Source organism: Mytilus californianus, unplaced genomic scaffold (genome assembly GCF_021869535.1).
Source record: "Mytilus californianus isolate M0D057914Y unplaced genomic scaffold, xbMytCali1.0.p SCAF_29, whole genome shotgun sequence".
Classification (NCBI taxonomy): Eukaryota; Metazoa; Mollusca; class Bivalvia; order Mytilida; family Mytilidae; genus Mytilus; species Mytilus californianus.
The window spans coordinates 698564-726257 of NW_026262678.1; positions in this window are offsets into that span (position 1 = coordinate 698564).

Here is a 27694-nt window from a genome sequence, read left to right on the forward strand (position 1 = left end):
TTCCGTATTAACCATGTCTTCATTTGTGACAAATTTTCTTATATCTTTTTCAAGAAACACAAGGACATACAACTGACCTCTGATCTTTTCTCTTCCTGTTTATAATCCAGATGTGTATGTCAACATCCTTAATCTAGTCACGATATTAAGAAAGACGTGCTGCGGGGACATACAACTGACATGTTACATTTTCTCTTCCTATTTTTTAAACTAGATATGTATGTCAACATCCTTAATCTATATATAAATATTTCATACCTTGTACTCAGGAGATATTGAACACTTCATGCTTATACAATATATTCATTTAACGTAACATGATTGACAGTGAACATTTACCTTTGCTGAAAAGAATATCCGAAAATGTATATCATAATACGCCTAGATATAATACTTTTTTTCTGTTCAACCAAATTGTGTTTGTGATTTTAACCAATATTTGTAGAATTTCCAATTATTTAATATTCACATTTTAAGTAATATTTGTCTCAGTTTGGCAATGTTTTCGATAATTTTGTTTAGCTTATATATATTAAATGACAAAAAGGTTTGGTAAACAGAATAAGAGTTCTAATTATCAAAAAAAGAAGAAGAAAAGAATATATCATAGGTCACGTCGTATAATGCATACCATCGACCAGTTACTACATTTTTATTAGTATTTAAAAACGCCGATTTAGTAGTGGTCGGGAGACTATCTAGATTCACCATATTCATTGTTCATTGTTGATTTAAATATTTAAACGAAGTCTACATTGTTAATGTTGTTACACACTTGACAATTTTTCTACGAAGGTTCGATTACATTTGTTTTTGCCTGTGGTGTTTCCGTATTAACCATGTTTTCATTTGTGACAAATTTTCTGATATCTTTTTCAAGAAACACGTGCTGCGGGGACATACAACCGACCTCTGATCTTTCCTCTTCCTGTGTTTAACCCAGATATGTATGTCAACATCCTTAATCTAGTCACGATATTACATATCTTGATGACTGACGGGATATTTATATGATTTGAATTTATATTCAATTTTTGGCTTTTGTGCAATACACTGTGCCTGTGCGAATTGACCATCACCCCCAAAAAAACAAATAAAGTTAACCCATTTTATTTTTGCTTTTGTGCAATATACTATGCTGTTGCGTATTGAACCCCCCACCACCCAAAAAAAATCCCCCCAACCCTTTTTTTGCAAAATATAAATATGTGAAGAAATTTTGTTTTTCTGCAATCTGAAAAAAATGCCCCCCCCCTCCCCCCCCCCCCCCCCCTTTTTCCAGAAAAAAAATCTTTTTCTCAAGATATGGTCATAATCTCAATTCAAATTACCAAAGGGGTTTGCAACCATAATTTCCCATTTAAATACATCATAAAAGTCTTAATTAGAAAATTTAAAAGCAGTGTAAGGGAGGTAATCCAACATTGTAAAACATTGTACAATTTTGTTTTTGGATTACCTCCCTTACACTGCTTTTAAATTGTCCATTAACCAGGAAACCCTAATTTCAGAGAGATCTATACACTTCACACAAGTTATTGTCTGGAAACTAGAAAAAAGCTTTTTTGGCCCCTAATTCCTAAACTGTTAGAACCATAACCCCCAAAATCAATCCCAACCTTCCTTTTGTGGTATTGAACCTTATGGTAAAATTTCATAGAGATCCATTTACCTAAACTAAAGTTATTGTGTGAAAACCAATGTGTCTGCGAACAACGACGAAGACGCCAACGTCATACCAATATACGACCGCAAAACATTTTTTGCGGTCGTATAAAAAACAGGTCATCAAACTAGACTCTGAAAGAGTTTGTGGCTCACCTGCCAATTTGGTGACCTTTGGAATCTTGAGATATACATTTTTTATTAGTGATAACTTATTCTTAAATTATCTTAAATTAATTGCTCATTCTTGAAGGTGGTACGGTGACCTATAGTTGTTAAATTCTGAGTCATTTGGTATCTTGTGGAGAGACTTGTCTCAATGGCAATCATACCACATCTTCTTTTTTATATTGGTACAAAATGTAAAAGTTAGCAATGGTACTCAGGAGATAACTATAATATGAAAAAAAAAAAAATGTAGCCTACCCCCTTTTGAAAAATGCTGGATCCACCACTGCCATAAATATTCTTATTCTTTTACATGTATTGAAATTGTGAAGTCTAAAAAACTGCAAAACATGTATAATTCACAAATTTTGAAGATAAAATTAAAAATAATTCTGCTTTAAACAGTGATCAACAGTGAAAATCATTTAAAGATTAATATGGAAATTTATGACTCTGTTGACTCTGTTATATTTGTTCTATTATAATGTAAACAATGTACACGCATCCTTGGGACAAGGGCACATATATACCCATATATCCATGTTTTTTTGCTGTAAAGTTTAAGAGGTTTTTTTAAATGATATACCTAAACCATTTATAAAGAAAATCTAAGCTGATTTCAATGCGGTTGCAGTTTTGGTTATTTTCCAATCTGTATATGGAAATGTCTTTATCGTAGCCAATCAGCATATTGGCATGCCAGGGTTACACTAATGACTGGACTGAATGACAGGACCAAAATGAAAATGCTAATAACTTTTTTATTTTTCAAAGGATTTATCTAAAATTTGAAATTTAATAATATTTCATCATTTAATACATAAATTTAAAAACAAATTCAATGTTTTTTCTCAAAAGCTTGCGAAAACGTGACCTGACCTGCGCTGACAGTGACAGGACCAAATGAAAATGCTAATTACTTTTTTATTTCTCGAAGGATTTGTTTCAAATTTGAAATTTAATTAGATTTTAACATTTAATACATAAATTTTAAAAAAAAGATATTTTTTTCAAAAGCTTGCGAAAACGTGACCTGACCTAAGCTGACAATGACAGGACCAACCTCGACAATTACAGGACCGAATAAAAATGCTAATATCTTTTTTATTTCTCAAAGGATTTATCTCAAATTTCAAATATAATAAGATTTACCCATGTAATACATAAATACAAGAAAAAAATGAGAAAAAAATATTAAAAGCTTGCGAAAATGTGACCTGACCAACGTTGACGATGACCTGACCAACATCGGCGATGACAGAACCAAATGAAAATGCTAATAACTTTTTTGTTTCTCAAAGGATTTATCTCAAATTTAAAATATAATAAGATGTCACCATTTAAAACATAAATATACGAGAATAAAAAAAAAATTGGATAAAAAAAAACTTGACCTGACCAACGTTGACTAGCAACGGTAACCTGATCGTTGTACGTGGAAACGACTTTATACTTATTGATTTGTTAAGGATTTGCTTCAAAATCATAAATCAGTACAGTTTATTATCAAATCAAAAAAAAACTGTGAAAAAAAAAGGTTAGGGCTAAAAAAACGTCACCTGACCAATGCACACGTTGTCCAAACTAATCTAATTATCAGCTTAATAAGATTAGATCTGATTTGATTACTGGCTTGTTAATCCAATTAATATCAATAAACATTCAATGTTATCTCTCACCGCTCATCTGTTTCCACTGCTAACCGCTCACCTATGTCCACTTCTAACCGCTTACCTTTTTATATATCTCCAATATCCGTGGAATCAATATGGGTTAAAAAAAGTGACAATTGGTAGTGCTGTGCTAGAAAAGAAATATTTAAGATAAAACAACCAGGTTCTATAAGTCAACAATCATGTAAGAGGAGTAGACCAGTTGGTTCATTAGAATTCGGAAGAACAGCGTTTAACTTCGAAGACAAGAAGAATTTAGTGCTAGTGAATTATGAAGGTGAAGAGAAAGTGTATACTCCTTTAACTCATGGAAACCGAAAAGAAAGAGATAATGCACCGGAATATATTAGTACAGCTCCTTCAATGTTGAAAGCAATAGAAAAAGTTGTGCAAACAGGTGACAAAACAGCCATGGATGTGTATAGAGACAGTATTCAAGTTCAAATAGTGATATTCCTGGTGTACAACAAGGTGTAATGAACGCGAGACACGTTAAGCAAGTTGAAAATATCGTGCTAAAAGTGAACGAACAGAAGAGAAATAGTAAAGATGACATTTATAATCTGATGTTGTTAGCTTACCACATGGAGGGTTCGCACTATCATGCCAGTAGCATTTCTCATACATTGAAGGAAAAAAGAAAAGGTTCATTTGAAGTTTTTCGATTTTGTGTCATCTGTGTTTCCAAAGTTAAACAGAAAGTGTGTACCGTTTGTGACTGACCGTGAACCAGGATTATCAAATGCAATAGAAAAGAATTTCCCGAACTGCGATGGAAATTCAGTTGACAGCAATTTATGGTCATGGAAAAAGGAAGTTATTTAATACTTGTAAAACTACCTGACGTACAACAGCAAACAAACGGATATGACTGTGGTGTCTATGCTATTACCAATATGATGGAATATTGTGATAAAGGAAAATTCAACACACAGAGACGTACCAACTTTATTGAGAAATATATGAGACCGCATTTAATTTCTTGTTTAGAAAAAACGTCACTTTACACCATTTCCTCAAGGAATAACATCAAGTTCAGATTTTGTGAGAATATATACAAGAAGGATTGAAAGTAACTGTCAATGTGGCAAACCAGATGTTTTTGAGAACATGATAGGATGTGAGGCAAAACGTGGAAGAATCAATTGTGCTAAGTGGGTTCATCAGACATGTTCAGGAGTTTTAGAAGATTGGTTTTGTGACGAGCACCGTGTTACTTGAACTTTTATTTTATTGTAATTATAGTAGTATATTGTATTAACTCTAATTTTGATTTTAATTTTTCAAACATAGACGTAGTTTTTTTATAGTGATCTATAATTTAAAGTTTTCAGTTTTTATTTCTTCTTTTCACAAGTACATTTTTTAGTAATTTCTTATTTATTAATGATCAAAATTTAACAATTTACTAATTTTTTAATTTAAATAACAAGAACATTAGGACTTTTCATCAGTCAGGTCAGGTCATGTCGATATTGGTCAGGTCATCGTCAACGTTGGTCAGGTCACATTTTCCCAAGCTTTTAATAATTTTTTTCTCATTTTTTTTTCTTATATATATGTATTACATGGTTAAATCTTATCATATTTGAAATTTGAGATAAATCCTTTGAGAAATTAAAAAGTTATTAGCATTTTTATTCGGTCCTGTCATTGTCGAGGTTGGTCCTGTCATTGTCAGCGTAGGTCAGGTCACGTTTTCGCAAGCCTTTGAAAAAAAATATTTTTTTTTTTTAAATTTATGTATTAAATGATAAAATGTTATTAAATTTAAAATTTTAGATAAATCCTTTGAAAATAAAAAAGTTATTTGCATTTTTATTTTGGTCCTGTCATTTGGTCCAGTCATTCGTGTAACCCGGCATGCCATCCTTATCACTTTTACACAGCCGCAGACACGGGTCTTGCGATTTCGGCGCCTATTCAAACACGAATGTTGTCATCACTGTAAGTCTAGTATCAAACATGTCTTTCAAGGATATTTTTGATGATGAAATTTTGGACGAAACACCTCTTGCTGATATTCAAAGGAGTCGTGTTCGAAAGAGACCAGCACGTAATTTAAGAGATGTGATACAAGACAGCGAGGATGATAGAAGGACGGATGAATTCCTGGTAACAAGTCCTGATATCCTTCATTAGAATTCATCAACATCAAGACAAGTAAGTGTATATACATGTATTTAAACGCAAATTCTATCAGCTTTTTTACAAGATCACTCAATCTACTCAGAACATATATTGTTATGATGAGCTAAGGGGCATAGGCTGTGCCAATATCGGATATTTTTACAGAGCAAATCTTAGTAGACAGAGATGAAGACGGACACGCCGGTTTTAAAATTTATAAATCATTAAACTGGTGATTTTCAAAGAAAGCACTTTCCAATAATTTAAAAACGAAATCATCATAATCGCTTACATCAACAAAAATCAGATGGAAAACCCCAATGACTAAATTTAGCATGAGACAGACTGTTAGAAATCTTAGACAATCAAAACTAGCCAACACAACTCGCATAATTTATCAGCTTGAAATCAGACAGCATTTATTCCCAAAAAACAGGCTATTCTTATGCTAGACTAATATTGGCAAATAAGTCCAAACATCCAGTTAGTTGCAGATGTTCATTTCCAGAGAAAGATAAAGAGCCCCCTTTTTTGTAGGAAAAAAATTGGAATCACTGAAGCATAACTGGAGGTAGTCCAAATAATCATGACGTCTTGAAGGCTATTTTCAATTTTGACGCCTACCTGTCGATGTATGGCGTCAAAGAAAAAAAGTATAATAGCCTTTCAAGACGTCATAATTATTTGGACTAGACTGGAGGCAGCGAAAAATTTGCAATGCCCTCTTCTTGAACAACATCTGATTCAGTCTGACCTAACTATAACTAAAGCCACTTTGTTCGTTAACTGTTAACTTGAAGTTTTAGAAAACAATATAAATTCAAATTACTCCAATTTTAAACAACATAGTTCTTGTGATTAACAAAACAAGGATGAGAATCTACACATATATCTTCGTCTCATGGGTTTTTGGTGCTATTAAGAATGCATTGTGACGTCATAATTTCCATTGACAAATCATGCATGGTACATATTCATTTGACGTATAAAAACATATAATCTGACCATAAATTGGATGTGACTGTATTTCTATATATTATTTTTCGGCATAGTGATACTGTGTTTTCCATGTCTCTGCACACAGAATATAAACATGATAAGACATGCATGTAAGCATACTGAAATATAGGCTATTTGTACAATTGCAGAGGGGAAACTGCTTAACACTTAAGAAATGAAAATATCTTTGCAGATAAGTCAAACACCTGTACAGAACATGCTGAATACTCCAAGATCATCTAATGTAAGTCACATTAATACACCAAGCACAAGTAGTAATAATACACCAAGCACAAGTGGTGTTGGCAGCAGTGGTCCTTGTAGATCAAAGTCCAGTATACCAAATGCAAGGTCCATGAATACCAGTTCCAATGATATCCACAGTCTTGGTAAGATTTAACAATGTTATAACTGACACATACTGACCTTTTGATAGTACGGCATTTGTATATCCACAGGAGTTCCAGTGAATGCTGCTTTAAGTTTTCAGAAAATTTGCAAAATAATGATAATTTGTAGTTTTGTTATAGAAGCTGCTGCAGACTAATTCTCACCAGACCAAAAAGTACTACTAAAGCTCATCCTTTTTCAAAAGATTTCTTCTTTCTTTAAAGAATAACAAAAGTGTATGAAATTGTGATTTTTTTTTATCAAATTTGGTCTAATAATTTATATGTAACAAAAGTTTTTTTCTTGGGGATGAAATCTACTGATTTTTCATTAGAAATAGGCTTTTTGCTTGCTGTTCACAAATATAATGAAGGTCATGTGTGTATAATATCATATAAATAAGAAGATGTGGTATGGGTGCCAATGAGACAACTCTCCATATCCTAGTCAGAATGTATAAAAAGTTAACAATATCAGTTTAAAGTATGGCCTTCAACACAGAGCCTTGGCTCACAACAAACAGCAAGCTATAAAGAGACCCAAAATGACTAGTTTTAACAATTCAAACAGGAAAACCATCGGTCTAATCTATATAAAAAACACTAACGTAAACGAAAAACACATATGAATCACACCAACGAACGACAACCACTGAACAACAGGTCCTTGTCTTAGGACAGGTGGCTGGTGCATAAAAATTATTCACACTCAAAGACCAGTTTAACCACTAATTAAGCATAGACATGATATCCTGATATCGTGAAACAAGGTATACAAAATTATGTATTTTATTTTTGAATTTAAATTGAATTAGTCCAATTGTCCATTAATCTTTTTTCCTCATCTGCACAGGTCAAAGAGATTTATTAATAAGAATATATGAGAGGCAGGAGGAAATCTTGCAACAACTGAAAGCACAGGCAGCACATGACAACAGCTCTGCAAAATCCAAATAAAATCTGGTAGTTCCAATAGGAGTTAAGGTAAATTTTTATCAGTGGGGATAACTTAATGGCTTTTTGTTTACCCCATGGCAATCCATTAAAATACATGCACAGCTTTCAAGAGTTTGACACTATTTTTGTCTGTATATCTATGATTTTAGACTGGATGACTTTGTATGGCAAAGAGCAAATGACAGCTTACATTTTCAACTCAGATATTACTTGTTAACCCTTTGAGCGCCGAGACGTTGTTTTTTTACATTGTTACGTTGCCATACATATTTGAATGACGTTACTATAAACGATACGTAACGTAACGTCAACACATTACATACAAGCACATGCACGTTATCTTCGTTAATCGATTGATTGGACATCTCATAAGGCATTTGCCTCAATGTAGTTACAGCCCTGTGATAAAAGTGAGGTAAGTGTTCCTGAGCCAATATACCTCAAGTTAAATGAAACCCATTTTCAGACATTTCAAGTATATTTAAATAATATTTATACCTTTATTATTAAAAGATTTGGAAAGTGTTTCCCGATTTTTTTTTTGAAAAAAGATGAATTTTATGAAGATTCTGGTGCCACCCCATACTTTCGAATAGCATTTATAAAATGGCTTAAAGACCTGCCGAGTTATTCATTTTCAATACATTGTAAGTCAGGTTATTTATTTTCAAACAACCACAGAACAAACAATTTATTTTTGTGATTATCAAGGCTGAGTTATTTATTTTCAAAATCCTCCTGCCCCCCCCCCCCCCCCCCCCCCCCCCAGAATATCAAATGGTCGTCCTCTAAATTCGGGGAAATCCAACATCCTCAGGACTAATCTTTTAGTTTGAGTACACGTAGCGGACCTTGCGTATATTCAGTGATTTTTTTTAATTTTTGGGTTGGAAATCGAAGTTATTTTATTACATTTCTATTTCTTTTTCTAGAATACTATAAAAAAACACGACAATATGGAAATAGATAAAGGTTTTTATAATATGATAAATATTACAAACAATAAAGATATATTGAAGAAAATATAGCTCAATTACTGTATTTTGATATAAAGGATCATGCAAGATTTGATATCATCGAAGGATTCAAAAGACGATCAGTGTTCTCATCTTCATAGTTGGCGCGGGTCATTTTTTTTTTTATAAAGCACCGTAGATAAAGAGTCCGACTTAACACTTTGTACTATACATCGCCACAAAAATCGGGATACTAGTATATAGCATTTTAATGATTTATGATTTAACCATCAAAGTCTTAACTGATTGATCAATAAATCGAATGACAACTGCGTTCAGCGGCAAATATTTCATGAATATTCACAACAATAACTTATCTTTTTTCTGATAATGTATAATCTAAAATAAGTTTACTTTTGCATAACAATTATGTGACTTACCCTTCATTGTTATTTGCCGATTTTGTTTTGAGGAATGTCACTTGTCTGACTAAACCAGTAGTAGTGAACTTTTAGCATCAATTTTGCTTCTTTTAATGTATAGCCTAAACTGTTCTTCTATCTTTTTTGTATTCAAGTCAATATTTTACATGTCAAAGGCATGCGGAGTTCCATTAATTTCGCTAAATCTGTATTTTATGCAACATTTAATGTCTTGATTTGATGTTTATCTGTGGTTCAAACTGTCTTGATCCTTTTATGAGTAAGCTGATTTTTACAGATAATATTGAAGTGTTATGAACACAATTATAGGTACAGGTTTAAAGAAATCCTTTGCTGTGTTAAGTACATGTCCGACTTAAATCAGTTTTGTCATTAAATGAGGCCTGTCGATAAAATTATTTTCTATTTTTTGTTGCGATTATTGACATCGAAAATCTGATATAAATCCCCTTTTCAATGGTGTGATTTAGGCAGATGATGAGAAGAAACTATGTAATCTTAGAGACACACTCTTTTGTCAAGAGTTCCTTTTAGGAATTTCGGTAAAAATCGATATGGCCCAAAATGCTGTAACTATCTTTTTTTCATTGCTTCCTACTTTATGATGTAGTATCTATTTCTCAAAACTAGTACATGGTTAGTTTGAAGTATGAAATAAAAGAGGAATTTTGGTATCAATAGTTTACCCCAATCATAATTACGGACGACGTACTTTCCTTTTGACTGTGGTTGATTCTTTAAGTTTTTGAATTTGATTTGATACATGGACAAACATAATCACAAACTGGTTTCTTCAAAAACCCTTCTCCAATTTTAAACAGAGATGCGGACTCGATGTAAATGAGAATTTAACTCCAGGACACAAACAGCTAACAAAGATATATAAAGGTCAACTTACAGTCTTAAAAGATAGTCGGACATTATACAATATTTCAAACACTAAAAGGATAAAGTATACATAGTCTGTGAATAAATTATCAGAGACTACTAAAATTTGCTATCGGCATTCATTTCCTAAAAAAGATATAGCAGTCGGATATTAACGAACACAACCTCTTGGACAATAAAAGAAAACACTCAAATATTAACGAAAACAACGACTGGGACAATAAATCAACTCTGACATGGGTGAAAACATCCGCCGTTGACTGACACAGAAAAATGGTGCCGGGTCGTATATTTTTTTGATTTTATTGAGATTATGTAGTATATACATTCTAGTTCAGTGGCATTTTAACTTTATTAGAAAAAAAAATAGATTTCATATTATTAAACAAAACAAAACTTAAACCCATACACTTCAACTTCAGCAAGATGAAAGTACTCCAGTTGGTTATTTACACTGTATAAGTATAACTTAATTTTACTATTCGTCCTTCTTGTAATGTTTTACACTGTGTAACTATAACCTGTCGATTTACGGCTGTACAAATGAATTAACAACATAGCTCCATGTGAGATTTATCTTAACTTTAGCTGACATGAAAAATCATTCTTCTGGGTCGATGACCTAAAATTAAGGATCTTAATTGCTACTGCTTTAAAAATTTAATTTCTGTTGCCATATATCTCATATATCTCAATAAAAAAAATTTAACATGGAACTGGCAATTCAACCTTACACACTATGTGTCATTGTCAATGAATTATTAGAGAGAGAACAAATAACACATTGGAGAGGACTACAGCATGTGACTTGGTTAATGTGGTGTGTTTATCAATCAATAAAAGCAGGTTCTCTACTTTATTAGTTTCAGTTATACTTTGTTGATATTTACTTAATCCTGAAACAATCAACATTACAACACATGTTTCAAGCATTGTGTGCATCCCTAAGAAATACTATTTATCAAACAAGTTCGTTAACATAACATGCATGGAAATGATTAAAATAAGTTTCACATTTTCGATATGATATTCCGCAAATGAACATAAAAAATTGTGAGATATGTTTAACAATTGAAGTAAAATACAAATTTAGTATAAAGTTGGTATCGCAACATATATTCGAAAGAACTTGTTTTGGTGTTGCAATATTTTTCAATTATATCACCATAACCTTCACCTTAACCCTAACCATAATGCCTAAGCCATACCCTAACCCAATCTTGTGTTAATATTACATGATTGTTGCAACGATATTCAATTGTATCGTTTTATTGAGATTATACACATTAAGCAGCATTGTACATTTTATGATTCTAAAAAGGCATCATGTTTATTTTTAATTGAAATAAAATAAATTTTATATTGATCATTAAATAATGTCACTTTGCACCATACACTTCAACTTCAGCAAGATGAAATGCCCCTGGTTCGGCATTGACACTCGTTAGTTTTACCATTTGTCCTTTCGGGAATGTGATACAAGGTGTTACTATGACCTGACCAGTTACGCCTGGACCTATAAACGTGCCACATAATTCCATTCGACATGTATCTAAGCTTTCGCCGACATGAACAAGCATTTTGCTGAGTTTATGACCTAAAATAGAGAATCGTTATTCTTACTGAATTAAAAACGTAATCTTTCTGTTCCCATATATCTCATATATATCTACAACAATTGTTAACACGGAACTGGCAATTCAACCGCACACACTCTTTGTCATTGTCAACGAATTAATGGAGAAATAACACATAATACAATGGGAGGACTACAGCATGTGACTTGGTTAATGTGGTGTGTATCAGTCAATAAATGCCGGTCATCTAACTATCTATTAGCTTCAGATATAAGTTGTTAATAAATTGTTTCCGAATGAAAAAGTATTGTTTTTAAATCCTGAAACAATCAATATTACAAAATGTTTATCAATCATTTTCTCCATCTCTAAGAAGAACTATTCCACAAAAAACGTTCCAATATGACATGCATAGAGATGAAAAAATTACGTGTAACATTTTCAATTTGATATTCTGCAAATGAATAAAAGAAAATGTGAAATATGTTAAAGAAACGTAAACAACAAATTTAGCAGGTCAGCAACCGGTCTTTCGGCAACGAAGTGTGTGTACAACATCTACAATATGCTCTTTATTGATGCGATTCAGGCTTATATGTAAATATATAGTATATGAAATATAACTTTTCAGAAGCTATCGGAACAACTGATCAGGCTCCTTACTTAGGAGAGGCTCATAAATATTTAGCGTAGCTCTGATTGTGATTGACTACCCTTTTGTAAAATTCGAGAATATATTAACTATAAATTTAATATGTAGCTTCTGTATAGTGAGTTGACCGGGATGAGGGATGGGAAATTTAATATGTAGGTTCTGCATTGTCAGTTGTGGAATGACGGATGGGAAATTTAATCATCTAGTGGTAAATCAGGATGTGTTATATAAGGGCAGACATTCCACATTGGAACGAGCCAACTAAGGGCCAGTAAAAGAGTTGTTCCAAAGGTTTTTTTATCGTGCAGATATTTTACGTTCCTATTCCGATTTGACGTGATTACGCAATTAAACATCCCGCGCTCATAAGTGAATACCCTATGTTTTCATAGGTGTAATAGTCGGATTGGAGAAGTTCGAGTGACCATTTTTTTATATCACAGTCAACTTTGAATATAAAAATAAGGAGAAATGGTATCATTGCCAACGAGACTACTATCCACCAAAGTTCAAATAAAGTGGGTGTAAGCAATTAGATGCAAACGTACAGCCTTAAGCAATGAGAAAAACCCATACCGTATAGTCGGCTATAAAAGGCCCCGACTTGAAAAATATGAAACAATTCAATTGAGAAAACTAATGGCCTAATTTATAACAATATAATTTCCAAAACATAAATATGACAGACGTCAACCAACAACAACCATTGATCTACAGGCTCCTGGCTTGGGACAGACAAATAAAGAATGTGGCGGGGTTAAACATGTTTGTGAGCGCTCAACCCTCCCCTCCCCTAGGACAGCACAACATAAGAACAAACTATAAAAATCAGTTGAAGAAAGGCTTAACTCATCAGTTCGATTCATAGAAAAAAATCAAACAAAAACACAGACAGGACGTGGCAGGGTATATATCCACCTATCATCCCTAACAACAAAAAAGACAGATCTGAGAGCTAGTTCAAAGCCAATAACAACCAATAAAGCAGAATCACGTATCTTAGACTAAAATATCAATCAGTACACATCCAACATTAAATAGATTTATTGTAAAGACGCCATTAGGGTCAGAGAAATACATGACCTTGTAAGTTTGTCAAATGTGAAAAATAACAGTAAAAACCCGAAGATTGCCTCATTGGCTTGTACAAATCTATATGAGATTTGTGTATGTGACGGGGAAAAATTAACAATAAATTAGTGCAAACCTTTTTGGCAATCTTTTGGGTTTTTTTTCTTTTCATACATATATTATTATTCGATTTAAGTTTTTACCTATCAAACATTGAGTAACAGTAAATTTAGCTATCAAAGTATTTAATATTTGGCATTATATATCTATAATATGTCATTTCACTATTTACGGCCTAGATAATTACAGTTGGGTGCTGACCAAGCATTACATGTAGACGGGCCGAAAAGGTTAACGCGGCGTTTACTCGCGTGCACTTCATGTTAACGCCGCGTTAACTGTGCGTTAACTCCGAAATTTCAGTAGACATAAAAAGTAAACGGGCGTTTACTTTCGCGTTTACCTCCGCGTTAACGCAAAAACGGCGCGTCTTCTAATTTTGTAAAGAGTAAACGGGCGTTTACTTACGCGTTTACTTCCGCGTTAACGTGAAAAAATGCGCTCTTCTGTTTTCGTCAAAAGTAAATGCACGTTTACTGTTTGTAGTAAACGCGCGTTAACGCAGATTGTCATCGTATCCTGGATACACTGACCCAATCTATCAAATGATAAGGTACATCAAAATAAAATGAAAAACTGGTCATTTTCGATTGTAACATATTGACGAATACAGTTAATTAATAATGTAATCATACTTCTTTAGTTAATTGAAAATTAATCATAGTAAAACTCTTTTTCTTCACAAATAGATAGTTCAAGTATGTCCTTTAATTTATTCAAATAATTTAACATCACCAAAATCAAACAGTTTACACATCTCAGACAGACTGACTCAGCATGACTTGTAAAACAAAATTATTTTATCTCATTTATCAAAACTAACCATATTTGCCCTTTATTAAGTTATCTATAAAGCCGCGTAGTAATTCAGTTATATTTTTATGCCATTATGGACCGTATAATACAATTGACAGCAATATTGGAACCAGCAGGACCTCTTCTTTTTCAAAATATTTAATCGTAAATAAATTTCAGTATTTTTCTTACCTCAGACTGACTCGTATAATAAAATTATTTATCAGCATCAACCTAAACTGACCACATTAACACTTTATTATATAAATCTATATAGCCCATAGTAAATGAGTAATTTTTTCATGTAAGGATGCATTGTATAATACAAATGATAGCAATATTGGAACATAATGACTAAAAAAGTTTGTTCGCATTAATTTAGAGTGCCAGCATGTCCTCTTTTAATTCAAAATATTGAATCATCAACAAATTTCAGTAGTTTTCATACCTCAAACTGACTCGTTTAACAAAATTATTTTTTCGCATCAACCAAAACTGACTATATTAGCACTTTATTATGTAAACCTTTATAGCCGCATAGTAAATGAGTTATATTTTCATGTAAGGATGGATTGTATAATACAATTGATAGCAATATTGGAACATAATGACTGAAATATTTTGTTCGCATCAATTTAGAGTGCCAGCATGTCCTCTTTTTATTCAAAATATTGAATCATCAACAAGTTTCAGTAGTTTTCATACATCAAACTGACTCGTTTAACAAAATTATTTGTTCGCATCAACCAAAACTGACTATATTAGCACTTTATTATGTAAATCTATATAACCGCATAGTAAATGCGTAATTTTTTCATGTAAGGATGCATTGTATAATACAAATGATAGCAATATTGGAACATAATGACTAAAAAAGTTTGTTCGCATCAATTAAGGGTGCCAGCATGTCCTCTTTTTATTCAAAATATTGAATTGTAAACAAATTTCAGTAGTTTTCATACCTCAGACTGACTCATATAACAAAATTATTTGTCAGCATCAACCAAAACTGACCATATTAGCACTTTATTATGTAAATCTTATAGTCGCATAGTAAATCATTAATGTTTTAATGTAAGGATGCATTGTATAAAACAAATTATAGCAATATTGGAACATAATAACTACAAAAAATGTTCTGCATCAATTTAGAGTACCAGCATGTCCTCTTTTTATTCAAAATATTGAATCGTAAAGAAATTTCAGTAGTTTTCTTACCTCAGTCTGACTGGTATGATAAAACTATTTATCCCCATCAACCAAAACTGACAATATAAGCACTTTATTATCTTAATCTATATAGCCCCATAGTAAATGAGTTATTTTTTTATGTAAGGATGGATTGTATAATACAAATGATAGCAATATTGGAACATAATGACTAAAAAATTTTGTTCACATCAATTTAGAGTGCCAGCATCTCCTCTTTTTATTTAAAATATTGAATCGTAAACAAATTTCAGTAGTTTTCATACCTCAGACTGACTTGTATAACAAAATCGTTTGTCCCCATCAACCAAAACTGACTGTATTAGCATTTTATTATGTAAATCTTTATAGCCCCATAGTAAATGAGTTATATTTTCATGTAAGGATGGATTGTATAATACGAATGATAGCAATATTGGAACATAATGACTAAAACATTTTGTTCGCATCAATTAAGAGTGCCAGCATGTCCTCTTTTTATTCAAAATATTGAATCGTAAACAAATTTCAGTAGTTTTCATACCTCAGACTGACTCGTATGACACAATTATTTGTCTGCATCAACCAAAACCGACCATATTTGAACTTTATTTTGTAAATCTTATAGTCGCATAGTAAATCAGTAATATTTTCGTGTAAGGATGAATTGTATAAAACAAATTATAGCAATATCGGAACATAATGACTACAAAAATATTTCTGCATCAATTTAAAGTACCGGCATGTCCTCTTTTCATTCAAAATATTGAATCGTAAACTAATTTCAGCAGTTTTCTTACCTCAGACTGACCTGTATAATAAAATTATTTGCCGCATCAACCAAAACTGACCATATTAGCACTTTATTATGTAAATATATATAGCCACATAGTAAATGAGTTATATGTTCATGTAAGGATGGATTGTATAATACAAATGATAGCAATATTGGAACATAATGACTAAAAAATTTTGTTCGCATCAATATTGAATTGTAAACAAATTTCAGTAGTTTTCATACCTCAGACTAACTTGTATAACAAAATCATTTGTCCCCATCAACCAAAACTGACCATATTAGCACTTTATTATCTTAATCTATATAGCCCCATAGTAAATGAGTTATTTTTTCATGTAAGGATGCATTGTATAATACAAATGATAGCAATATTGGAACATAATAACTACAAAAAATTTTCTGCATCAATTTAGAGTACTAGCATGTCCTCTTTTTATTCAAAATATTGAATCTTAAACAAATTTCAGTAGTTTTCTTACCTCAGTCTGACTCGTATGATAAAATTATTTTTCCCCATCAACCAAAACTGACAATATTAGCACTTTATTATCTTAATCTATATCGCCCCATAGTAAATGAGTTATTTTTTATGTAAGGATGGATTGTATAATACAAATGATAGCAATATTGGAACATAATGACTAAAAAATTTTGTTCACATCAATTAAGAGTGCCAGCATGTCCTCTCTTTATTCAAAATATTGAATCGTAAACAAATTTCAGTAGTTTTCATACCTCAGACTGACTCGTATGACACAATTATTTTTCTGCATCAACCAAAACTGACTATATTAGCACTTTATTATGTAAATCTTATAGCCCCATAGTAAATGAGTTATATATTTTCATGTAAGGATGGATTGGATAATACAAATGATAGCAATATTGGAACATGATGACTAAAAAATTTTGTTCGCATCAATTAAGAGTGCCAGCATGTCCTCTTTTTATTCAAAATATTGAATCGTAAGCAAATTTCAGTATTTTTCTTACCTAAGACTGACTCGTATAATAAAATTATTTGTCCGCATCAACCTAAACTGACCATATTAGCACTTTATTATGTAAATCTATATAGCCGCATAGTAAATGAGTTATTTTTTCATGTAAGGATGCATTGTATAATACAAATAATAGCAATATTGGAACATAATGCCTAAAAAAATGTGTTCGCATCAATTAAGGGTGCAAGCATGTCCTTTTTTTATTCAAAATATTGAATTGTAAACAAATTTCAGTAGTTTTCATACCTCAGACTGACTCATATAACAAAATTATTTGTCAGCATTAACCAAAACTGACCATATTAGCACTTTATTATGTAAATCTTATAGTCGCATAGTAAATCAGTAATGTTTTCATGTAAAGATGGATTGTATAAAACAACTTATAGCAATATTGAAACATAATAACTACAAAAAATTTTCTGCATCAATTTAGAGTACCAGCATGTCCTCTTTTTATTCAAAATATTGAATCGTAAACAAATTTCAGTAGTTTTCTTACCTCAGTCTGACTTGTATGATAAAATTATTTTTCACCATCAACCAAAACTGACAATAATAGCACTTTATTATCTTAATCTACAAAATGTATATAGCCCCATAGTAAATGAGTTATTTTTTATGTAAGGATGGATTGTATAATACAAATGATAGCAATATTGGAACATAATGACTAAAAAATTTTGTTCACATCAATTTAGAGTGCCAGCATGTCCTCTTTTTATTCAAAATATTGAATCGTAAACAAATTTCAGTAGTTTTCATACCTCAGACTGACTTGTATAACAAAATCATTTGTCCCCATCAACCAAAACTGACCATATTAGCACTTTATTATGTAAATCTATATAGCCACATAGTAAATGAGTTATATGTTCATGTAAGGATGGATTGTATAATACAAATGATAGCAATATTGAAACATAATGACTAAAAAATTTTGTTCGCATCAATTACACTACAAACCAGTAAAAGTCTGAAATGGCCTATATCTGTACTCGACTGTACTGATTTTTACTCGACCAGTCTGAATTGGTCTGAATTTTACTCGACATTACTTGACCCCAGTCTTAACCTTACTCGACTGTACTGATTTGTACTTGACCCTTATCTTTGCCATTGAAAATAGTCTGAACTATTACTCGACCAGTCTGAAACAGTCTTAACCCATTCTCGACCTGTACTCGACCTATTTTTTTCAGTCTAAACCATACTCGACCAAAGGTCTGAACAATACTCGACCAGTCTGAACCATACTTGACCAAATAACTTCTACTTTTTCAAAATTTTAACTGTTAAAATAAATTTCTTTTTAACTGACATGACAACAGCCACAATAAAATAAAGATATATTATAAAAACATATTTTTACATTCTTACATGATACTTAGATTTAACGAATAGAGATAGTTAAATCAAATTATCTTATATAATAATTTAATTATATTAATTTTAAAGTTTTAGAGTTTTGTTAAAAAACCTTTTACCTAAAAACCACACCTATACTGAGGGTCATTAAACCTTATTAAGGTGCTTCTTGTTTGGCATGTGTTTTTTTTTAATTAATTTTCCTAAATTCCTAAATACAAACTACATAGGTTTCATGGTTACATACAAAAAATGTACAATAGTTATATAATTATCTTTTTAATGAGGTAACAACAGCCAACAAAATCACTGAAATCACTGAAATTGTTTAACCTTACTTTTAGAAATATATCTATTATTATAATTTGGGATATATTATATACAATATATATCAAAAAGGGATAAAAATTAAAGAAATTGTTCTCCTGATTAGTCATGTTAGTGGTGAAGTATGAAGTAATACCTCCTGCTTGGGGCAAACTCATGAAAAAGATCACACCTGGTCAGAGAGTATTAAATTCTAAATAACATTCATTCAAAATTGCAACATCCTGTGAAACTTAAATCGCAAGGCCTTTTGAATTCACTAGATAAGAAATACACGAGTTTAAGCAAAATAATGTTTTCTTTTTACCTGTAAAACACACATGTACTGAGGTAATTAAACCTTATTAAAGTGCTTCTTGTATGTCATGTCTTTAATTTTGACAAAAATTATTTAAATTTAATTGAAATAAGTTTTTACTGTAACTTTGGAACACATTTTATATATATTTTAATAAAAAAAATGTTCACAGCATTATTAACTAAACTCAACTGACACCATAAATCTATATGAGGCTGAAGTTAATGGTGAAAATTGTCCAGTAACCATAAAATATATCTGAAACATTCAAAAAATTGTGAATAACATTGAAAATATTAGTCACAATTCAGTTTTGAGATTATTTGATCATCTTGATTTATTTTATTTTAAAGGTGATATATATGTATGTATATAAGTGTTGATGAATATGGTGATGAAGTTATGTTATGTTTATTGTGAAATGTTGCTTTCAATGCTATATTGAATACATTTTTAATTTCAAATTGTTGTTCAAATTTCTAGCCAGGGGAAAAAGCTGTTGTTAAAACCAGTTCCTAAATTGATGAAATACAATAGATACAAAAAAATAGATCTAGGTTGGTTAAGACTTGGTCGAGTATGGTTCAGACTAGGTCGTGTATGGTTCAGACTAGGTCGAGTATGGTTCAGACTAGGTCGAGCATGGTTCAGACGCGTATAAAATGGTTAAGAACTGGTCGAGTAAGGGTCAAATATGAGTAGTTTTCATACTTCAGACTGACTCGTATAACAAACTTACTTGTCCGCATCAACCAGAACTGACTATATTTGCACTATATCATGCAAATCTATATAGCTGCATAGTAAATTAGTTATATTTTTAGGTCAGGAAGAACTGTATAAAACAAATGACAGTAATATTAGAAAACAATGACGACAAAATTTTGTTCGCATCAATTTATAGTGCCAGCATGTCCTCTTTTTATTCAAAATATTGAATCATAAACAAATTTTAGTGTTTTCATACCTTAGACTGACTCATGTAACAAAGTTATTTGTCCGCATCAACCAAAACTGACCATATTAGCACTTTATTATGGAAATCTTTATAGTTGCATAATGAACTGTCACTAAAGTCAGTAGTTCGGGATGGTTTGTATTTAAAACAAAACTATAATATTTAACGGCATCATCCGACACTGACATGACTGATTGAATTAATTTATAATGAAAAGTATGAGAAGTTCTCTTCTTGGAATAGTGTACTATTAATATACTATGGCGGTTGATTGATTTCGTTTGTTAGCCTAACGTGCAGGGGCAAATATTTTTTTCATGTTCAGATCGAGTATATTTTTCGGACGTCCCAGATATCATTTATAATCGTTATGAATAAGTCTGTTTAATTTGACGAGATGGTACAAACGTACATACTTAAACAACACCTTATCAATATCCTTATATACACGCTGTACAATTTTCGATTGAACATTTGGCAGAATCTTAAATCATGTAAATCCAAAGCAAACAAGGTGAATCACGATTAAAAATCCATGTATTAAATGCATAGAGTTATATTTAGGAAGAGACTGTTAAAAATGGGGAACGAAGCAACGTAAACCATGATGTTTATATCCCATCATATACAAATATTTTTCCGATGTGTTGGATAACCTTTCTATCCGCCTCGATATTTGTACATGTAACTTTTGAAAAGAAAATATAGAAAATCTGCTACTCAGCAAAATAATTGGAACTGATTTTTAGTAATTAATAAAAGTTTACTTAATATTTCGAATTAAAGGTGTATTTGAATTGTTCTATTTTGAAACACTTGTACGTAAAATATTAAGATACAAGTCGTTTTAATTAAAATAAATGTACAAATGAACACGAAGTTTATTTCTTAATTTACACAATCAGTTAACGCGAAAAGTAAACGCGCGTTTACTTTCAAGTGCACGTAGAAATACACTTGTGAAATCTGTAGTAAACGCCCGTTTACTTTTAAGTGCACGTAAAAATAAACTTGTGAAATCTGAAGTAAACGCCCGTTTACTACTGACTAAACGGACACAGAGTAAACGCCCGTTTACTCGGGTAGACATTAGAAATTTCCATTTTGACCGCGTTAACGTAATTATAGTAAACGCGCGTTTACTAGTAGACGCGAAAATTTAAGTTAACTAACGAAATATGAGCACGCGGCGTAAATTTGTGTTTACTTTATGTAATGCTTGGTCTGCACCCAACTGTATCTTAAAACTATTATAAATATGAAGTTTAGAAATAGTTTGGATTAATATATTTGATGTTGTATTGCTAGTTTCTGTGGATTTCATCACTTTAGAAGTAACTGATTCGGTTTTGAAATTTTTTAAAGCAAAATGTTTAACTTTTCTTGAAAACCGTTGATAAATTTAGAATTATTGAAAATCTTAGGTTACAACTCCATCTGGAAAATTTGACGTAATATGAATGTGTCTTTTCTTAAAAGGTTCATTTTCAATTATCTCGTATGTATTCAATAAGTTTTACGTCCACTGTTATCTGGTTTTTCAGTTTCATTGTTCTTCTTGAAGGTAAGTCACGAAAAGTGTTCTGGACGCACAGAATGTATGACATATTTGTTTGATTTGCAATAGATATTATGAAAATATACCTATATTGATATTCATACACCTGTCTTATGTCATAATATATTTACTAACCACAACAATTTATCCTATTCGTACTGACCACCTTCTGTACCTCATACACTTCTCCGAGATTGACCCACCAGAAAGGTTCGTGTTCGCCACCCGTATGAAACATGTTGTTAGGAGCTTTAATTCCGTCTACCCCTGCTTCTGCTTCGCATACCAATGTCTTTGAGCAGGAATAGGGAGTACTCTGGCCAGTTTTCTTGAATTGAGACACAAGAGATCCTTCTCCTATATCAATATTCAATACATAAAATTACACTGCGTTTACAAAAACTGAAAATCATTTATTTAATTATATTTCGACGGAAAAACATTGTACGATTGGCTACTATCTATTTGAGTACATGTTAATGATCTTGCAAATTTGATGTATAGATGTTATATCGATTTCACGTCAAATCAAGCTAGATTGAACACACGTCAATCAAATTGAACTCTTTCAGTCTAACTACAGAAAAGAGTGCGAAATTGTAAACCATACGCCTATCGAATTAGATAATAGACTTTCATTGGTATTTGTAAACGTATGAAATTAGTTGAACATTGAAAAAGTGGTATGTTACTCTTTATATGATATCACCCATGGCAATGCATGAGTGATGACAACGGGACTTATAGGTGACACGGTAGTATTTAAATTCCGGAATTTTGGTTGCTCTTTTGTGTACCCTACTTTAGTCAATGTATCTGAACAGTGTGATTGGACAAAAATACAGTATCTACTGAACATACTTTCCCAAGCTGAGGGATGAATCATGTGTAGAAAAATATGAAATAATTTTACATGCAGGTGAAAATTAATTTTTTGATAACTTTTTTTAATTTTGTATTCACTGCATGACAAAACACATAAAAATATGTAGAATTTTGTGCAGTGTTAGATAGTGGTGAAAATTCTAAAAAGGCTATCATTATTCCTAGAAAATACTACCGTGCCACCTGTAACATTATCCTGAATTATACTTTTGGTAATGTTGAGTTATGTTTAGTTTTGAAAGTTATACTGTAATCCGGGTATTTAAATAATTCAGTTAGCATGCTTAATGATACATTTAATGTTAGAAAATTTTATATTCAAAATTGATTCATACGTTGTTTATTAACGCCACCTTATAATTATCATGTAAAGGCTAAATAGTAACGAGAACAATTTCATTTATCAATGTTTATGATAACAAAATTATTTTTTTTCATAATTACAAAAGAAGATAAACAGGATAAACGTCCAGTTTGCAATAAACATGTTCAAAAAGACTCCAACGCCAAACTACGCATATAAACATAATAAACAAATATTTATAAAAAAAGAAAAAAGATACTATGGATCAATCAGAAATCATAACATGCATAAGTGGATTGATTGATTGATTGATTATTTGGTGTTTAATGCCACTTTCAACACTATTGTGCTATTTCGTGGCGGTCAGTGTTTATTGGTTGAAGAAGCCGGAGTGGCCGGAGAGAACCACCGACCTTCGGTAGGAAAACTAACAATCCTAGTCAATTAAGATTGGAGTCGAGTGCACCTGTCCCGTGCGGAATTCGAACTCACAAACTCAGTGTTGACTGGCTAGTGATACAGTAGCTTGACTACTTAGACCACTCGGCCACTGAGTCCCCTGCATAAGTGGAAGGAGGACACACAAAACAAAATAAGATAAATAAAAAGACAAACAAAAAAGTCACCAAGCACTGGAAAACAAAATCTCATTTTAATTCTGGGTTGAAATCATGTGTTCGGGGAGGGTATGTAGTTCTTGCTCAATCAGTGGCATTCTTCGTGCGGATAAGGCCACTTATAACTCCTTTGGTGGTATAACTAATTTTGTGTTGTCTTCAACGAAAACACTATGTCATCCTATGTCTTTTAATCATGTGTTAACAAAAGAACAACACAGAAAGTCGTTCAAACCCTAATAAGATGATTCAAAGGAATTTTATAAAGAAAATCGCGTTTTAAAAAAGAAAACATATAACAGCGACAGCCATTTTCGAAAAGAAATCATTGGCGACACACACATAATAAGTTGTGCGATTGAAACGTCTAATGAATTGTCTATTATATAAAATATGTTTGAAATGAATAGCATGCGCAGTAATACATCGGTTGTAGAAATTTCAACTCGGTATAGACAATTGACGAGACAAACATATTTTACCACACATTGGAATATACAATCAATCATATATTGTTACTTTTATTTAGATAGTTTTAAATGTTTCGTACTTAAGACATTTGGTGTTGATAGCATATCTCCGATATACTCTTTTAATTTACTGCACAACTTGTTTAGACTTACAGATTAAAAGAATAACATGTAAAAGACGAATAAGTCTATTGATTGTAAGATATTGTATATACTGTTCTTTTTTTCTGGTTGCTTTCTAATTAACGCATATCAATCATCTCCATATTGTCTTTTATATTTTAGTAACGAAAATATATTTTGCCCTCTATTTGGAGAAATATTTAAATGATCACCAGATATAACAGGTTTGTGATAAGCTGTTTAGTCCTCAAATTTTCATATGTAAGCTGATAGACAACGTCATGATTTGTTTGGGCTGTTTTAATCCCACTCCCACGTCGTATGTTTTTTTATAAATGATTTACCTCACGCCAGATAGTGTAAATCACGTCATTGAACAATGACGTAAGAATGTAAGGATTTTACGGGAAAATGCACGAAACTGAAAGTCGTCAAATCATGAAAACATAAACAAACGATGGTAAGAATTTGTATAATGTCAATATCTTCTTCAATTAAATAAAGATAGTCGACTAAATTCATCAAAATATGTATGCTATTATATATCGTTTAAGAATGTCACTTATTCAATTTTCTTCGTCGTTTTCGTAAATATTAATAGTGCGTTTAATTATGGGAGCAGCAAACATTTCCCTTCGATCTAAAAGATTTTTTGTCTTTGTCCTATTAGAATAGACATATTTCATTGGGCCTAGAATTCATATTGATTTTATAACGGGTTGGCCCTTTACGCAGTCGTTCGCGGTAAAATAATTAGCATAAAGGACCAACCTGAGGTAAAATCACGATAAATTAAAGTCCCATGAATTATTTCTTAAATATATGATATCTACAAGAAGTCCTACAATGCACATAGTCTAACAATACTTTATTTAAAAATTAAATCTTATTTAACGAAAACTTACAATTATAGTGGTGCTAACATTGCCGTAATCTGTATATAGTTGTGAAACACATCACATCAACTATTCATGTATGTAATGCATTTGTATATTGTTAATCTATTTTTTTTTCATGCACTCATTTGTAGAAAATTTAAATGAAAAATCGCGAAAAGTGCAATATCAACAGTTAAGTGTGTGATTTTCATCTTGATAAGATCTACAGTATAATGAAGATAAAAAATCTATAATGGACGATTGTATACTCTATTATTTACGCCGTATATATACGATCGTCTTATTTTAAATGTGGTCCCCCGTTCCATATATGTATATATTCGTGAACATCAGTCCGATGCCTAGGTTTAAGGTCAAAGATAAAATTAAAAACAAACATGATGTTTCTCCCACGGTTTTGTTCAAATAATGCATGCTGTATATTTGTTTATTTAATAGAAACATTGATTAAAGTCGCTTTTTTTAATGGTTTTTCCATTTATCAAATATAAAATTTGTAGTGTAAGAAAACAAAATTGACTAGCAGCAATTGATAAAAAACAAAACTACATAATAAAGATCAACAACCAAAACAAAAATGTTTAAATTTAAGGCTGATTTAGAAGGTCTTAATCAGGGCCATTATGATGAATGTTTATCCAATAATCTGATATATTTGTCTAAGTACGTAGGTAATGTAATAGTTAACTTACGTGTTCCCCGTTCATCAAAGATTTCTAGCAAGGGAACGCATATGTAATTCGGAGTTTGTGGAATACATACTTCACTGACTTTGCAGTCATGACCTTTGCACGGGCCAGCTAGCTCCTGAACATTGATAAGAAAAAGATAACATTAATGTTTTTATTTTCATCCTTGTTTTTTTATTACCCCCCCCCCCCCCCCCCCCCTCCCCCAATCAATAATTGTGCAGCGCGAGTGAACTTTATTGGCTCTGTAATATCATAGTTTATCGCAGAAATGGTTTTTATGAAGACACAATGCCTACGCGTTTGCGGATAAACAGCATAATGGAATTGGGCGAATAATAAAAGGTACTGTTTTTACGAGATTTCTTAAGACAAATGTATGGCAATATGACTTACATGTATAATGATAATGTCCCCATTCTGGTAATATAATGTTATACTGCTGATATTCCCCTTTTCCTTTAAAACTTTTAATTCGATCTTTAAACGATATAAACAACAATAACATTGGGTTTATTTTATATTATAAATTAGGTATAGTAATAGTACCAGATAGCAAATGACACTTGTTTATCATAGATATAAGAAGATGTGGTATGAGTGCCAATTAGACAACTCTCCATCAAAGTCAAAATTTATAAAAGTAAACCATTATAGGTCAAAGAACGGTCTTCAACACGGAACCTTGCCTCACACCGAACAGCAAGCTATAAAGGGCCCCAAAAATCACTAATGTAAAACGATTCAAACGGGAAAACCAACGGTCTAATCCATATAAAAAACGAGAAACGAGAAACACTTATGAACCACATCAACAAACCACAACTACTGAACATCAGATTCCTGACTTAGGACAGGTGCAAACAATTGCAGCGGGTTTTAATGTTTTAATGGTACCAAACCTTCACCCTTTTTCCTGAAACAATAGTGTAACATCACAACATAGAAAGACACACTATAAAATATCAACTGCAATAGCTTAACTCAATCATAGGACATATTAACACCAGTGAAGATACACTGAACACATAAATTTGACCTATGATACAATGTAAATACAAAATAAATAAACTAAGGGAAGAATAATAAAAGTAACATGTTATACCGCTATGAAATGTTAAACAACTTAAGAAAAACAATATGCTCGAACAAAAATATCAGCCATTTGCAATTACTTTAAACACAGGTAAATGAAAATAATTGTGTTGTTAGGTATACGTGTACAGTTCAAATAGAGAAAGGAAATATTTTTACAAATAAATAATGTTGATGTTCAAAGTACGAAGTGAAAATTTCTAGTAATACCAAACACTGGATATATAGACCAGATATAGCCCTGAATAACATTAAATAACAAAAAAGCATTACAATTAGTATCAACAGGTCAAATAAACAAGAAAGTACGATTTGAGAGTACTCGCAGTTACTGACAGCTAGTTAAAAGCCAAAAACAATTAATAATAAAAAATCATGCATCAGAGACATACATGTATTATAGATACCTTTTTTCTAAATATTCATTTGTCTAAATAACTTATATTCATTGAATATTGCGAAGATAATTAATCTGATATGAAACAGAACAGCTTAAATCGTCTAAGGTAAACTTACAGAAAAGAGTAAAATAACAAAAATACCAAACTCCGAGGAAAATTCAAAACGGAAAGTCTCTAGTCTAGTCTACTCTAATCCTGACACCCCGAGGTGTGTTATACGACAAG